Genomic DNA, 4,016 nt, shown 5'->3' on the forward strand with positions numbered 1-4,016 from the left:
GTATAAGGTCAAGTTGTGATTTTAAATTTTTTAATTTATGATGATGTTATTGAAGATTTAATGATGAGAAGAGGAAGCAAATTTGAAGGATAAGAAAAATATCTTTGTGGAGCAACAAAGATATACTTGATCAAGAAGGATCAAGTACAAGCCAAAAAAAAAATCTATAATTAGAAAATTAGTTGCATTCAAATCAAGTCATCTCATTGCTACTCTCTAACCATTGTAGCAGTGATCTAAATCTCTTAACAGAGTTGGCTTAACAACTATTTGTAAATCTTCTAACAAGGTGGCAATTTCTATTGAATAGTCTCAAGACCTCTAACTAGGCCACTCCTAATAGGATGATTAAATCTTTTAATAGGGTCACACCTAACAGTGTGTTTTGTAACCTTTAACAGGGTTGGCTCCTAACAAGGTTCACTTTAGAAGAGTGAAAAATAGTAACTAATTGCAATTGTGGTTTTTCCCAAATTGAGTTTCCACATTAAATCCTGGTGTCAAATGTGTTCATGCTATTTTCTTTTATGTGTTTACAACTCAATTAAAGTAATGGTAATCACAAATGACATCTAAAGGTTTATATGTTAATCATTTACTAAGCTAATCTAACTATTATCAAGTTATAGCATTCTGTATGTTTACTGAGCCTTAGCAATATTCAGTTTTTCAGTTTGCATTATTGTACTAACATCTAAGAGATCTAGGATTTATTTTAGTAATTGATCCACCCCTCCACTCTTAGTTAATCCTCTTATATTTCCAACAATTGGTATTTCAAGGACCTAAGCTAAAGATCAGGATGTCTTACAAAAGAAAGATTCCCAAGTTGAATAGAGACAATTTTGTAGCATGGCAAGGACTTATGAGATTACATTTGGCTACCATCAGTGATTCAGGTTGCAAGTATCTTGATGCTGAATACAAGACTCCCATTGGAACTTTATCAGTTGAAAAGAAGAATCATAATATCATGATGATAGATATTGCATCTTCTCTCAATTATGTTGAATTTGATGAGGTAAAGGATTGAAAAAATGCTTATTAAATGTGGAAACAACTAAAGGATATCTATGGAGGAGATGAAAATGTAAAAATAGCCAAAGTAGAAAGCCTTAGAGGAAAATTTGATCAAATGAGAATGAGAGAAGATGGGAACATTACAAAATATGTGGAAAGGATCAAGGCTTGTGTAAGTACAATCAAAGCATCTAGAGGAGACATTAAGGAGGAAATTGTTGTAAGTAAAGTGCTCAGAACTATTCCTCCTATTTATGTAATTAGAGTATGTGCTATTCAAGAAATAAGATGTGATCCAAATAAAAAATTAGGCTTGGATGCTCTAGTTGGAAGATTGACAACTTTTGAATTAGATAACTATGATAACTATATTCCTGCTTCAAAGAATATTGAATCTACATTTAAAGCTAAACTCTCACTCAAAGAGAAGGGTAAGAAATCAAAGTCTAGTCAATTAGGAAGTGAAGAAGATGCAATACCATAAGAAATTTCAGACAATGATCTTGAAGTTGTTGAAGCCCTGCTCACAAGGAAGTATTCCAAAGGAAGAGGAAAGTATAAAGGTAAAGTTCCTTTGATCTACTTTTTTTGTAAAGAAATTGGTCACATTGCTACTAGGTGTCCAAATAAGAAAATCAAGAATGAGAAGAAAAGTAATAAGCATAAAGGCAAGGACTCCAAGAACTACAAGAACTACAAGGACAAAGGTAAGAAATCTTGTTTTATAACTAAAGATTCTAATATCAATGAAGATGAAATGGATTATTAATAGTGGCTTCTCACATCATATGATTGGAGAGAAAATAAAATTTGAGCATATGGAATATTATGATGGAGGTGGTGTAAGATTTGGAAATAATGAACCTTGTAACATAAAAGGAAAAGGATGTATCTTGTTGACTAAAGAACTTATATGTGACAATGCTTATTAGGTTGAAGGACTAAAGCATAATCTACTAAGTGTGGCACAACTGAATAAAATTAGATTCAAGGTAGAATTCATGAATGGATAGGCCAAACTATTGGATGGGAAAGAAAATTTGGTTATATCTAGTAAGAAAACAAAAGGTAATCTATTTTATCTTGATCTTAGTGATTGTTCATGTTTTATTGCTCAAGTATAGGAAAGCTAGTTATGACACAAAAGGCTATTTCATGTGAATTTTGATAATCTATTTAAGATAAGAAAGCATAGAAGAGTAAGAGGTATTCCTAGTATGAAGAAGCCTAACATTGGTCTATGCAAGAATTACCAAATTGGTAAGATGGGAAAGACTAGCTTCAAAAGAAAAGACTATCAATCAGAAGAAGTCTTGGAAATTGTTCATACAAATTTATATGGACCTATTGGAATAGAAAGCTATAGTGGAGAAAAGTTTTTCATTCTTTTTGTGGATGAGTATTCTAGAATGATGACAGTAATGTATCTGAAAGATAAATTAGAAGTCTTTCAAAAATTCAAGTGGTACCTAGCAAGAGTAGAATAGGAAATTGGAAAGAGGTTAAAATTCCTAAGATTAGACATAGGTGGTGAATTCATCTCCCATGAATTAAACAATTTCTACTTTGAAAGAGGAGTCAAAAGATAAGTATTATCCCCTAGTACACCACAATATAATGTGATATTTGAAAGAAGAAATAGATCTATCATGAATTGTGCAAGAACAATGATAATTGAAAATAATGTTGCTCTCAAATATTGGAAGCAAGCTATCAACACTACAATTCATACCTTTAACAAAGTTTAGTTGAAGAAAGATTCAAACAAAACACCTTATCAGCTATGATATAGCTAAAAACCTAATGTAAGTTAGTTGAAAGTATTTGGCAAAAAATGTTATATATTGAAAGAATCTAGAAAAGGAAAATTTGGTGTAAAAGGTGATGAAGACATATTTCTAGGATACTCCTATAGAAGTAAAGCATACAAATGTTTGAATTTGTCTACTCACAAAATCATAGAAAGTGCACATGTTAGAATTGAGTTGGCAAAAAAGAGTGAAGAAGAAAGTAACAAGGAGCTAAAAGATTATAGAAGATTTGTTTACTATGAACTTGATACCCTACCAAATCTATCTAATAGAAAAGAAACTTCATCTCTCAAGTCCAATGAAACTCCAATAGTTACCAAGTTGTAGATAGTACAACCTGAGCTACATGGACCTAAATCACAATCAGAGGCTACTGAGCTAGTTCAAACTGAGCTTGATGGACCCGAGCTTGAAACTTAAATTCAAGAAGAAGATGGTGGAACTCATTCAAAGACCAAAGAGCTTGTGTTAGCAAGATATGTTAGAAGACATCATGTACTTGAGCAGATCATTGGAAACAAATCAGATGGAACAATGACAAGAGGCAAATTAAAAGGTACATGTTTACTTGCTGAATTTGAACCTAGAAGTGTTAAGGATGGTCTAGAAAATGAAAGTTGGATTGAAGCAATGAATGAAGAAAAAAACTTGGACTCTTGTTCCTAGACCCAAGTATAAAAATGTAATTGGTACAAAGTGGATATTTAGAAATAAATTGAATGAAGATGGAAAAGTTTAAAGAAACAAAGAAAGATTGGTGTGAAAAGGTTATTCTTGAGAGGAAGGCATTGACTATAGTGAGACTTTTGCTCCTGTGGTAAGACTAGAAGGCATTAGAGCCTTACTAGCATATGCAACACATAGAGGATTTAAAGTATATCAAATGGATGTCAAATCTACATTCTTGAATGGAATTCTTGATGAGGAAGTCTACATTGAACAACCAAAATATTTTTTAGATCCTAGCAAAAGAGACATGGTTTGCAAGTTACAAAAAGCATTATATGGTCTCAGGTAAGCTCCCAGAGCTTGATATGAAAGAATTCATAATTACTTGGTATAGATTGGCTTGAAAAGGACTAATGATAACACTAGTTTTTATATCAAGTAAAGACTAGAGAAGAAGATTGTGTTCGCAAAAATATTTTTTGATGATACTCTATTTATAGGAAATGATGACTTGTG

The sequence above is a fragment of the Cupressus sempervirens genome, chromosome 4, assembly GCF_028749045.1.
Source record: "Cupressus sempervirens isolate cs-2001-9-10 chromosome 4, ASM2874904v1, whole genome shotgun sequence".
NCBI lineage: Eukaryota > Viridiplantae > Streptophyta > Pinopsida > Cupressales > Cupressaceae > Cupressus > Cupressus sempervirens.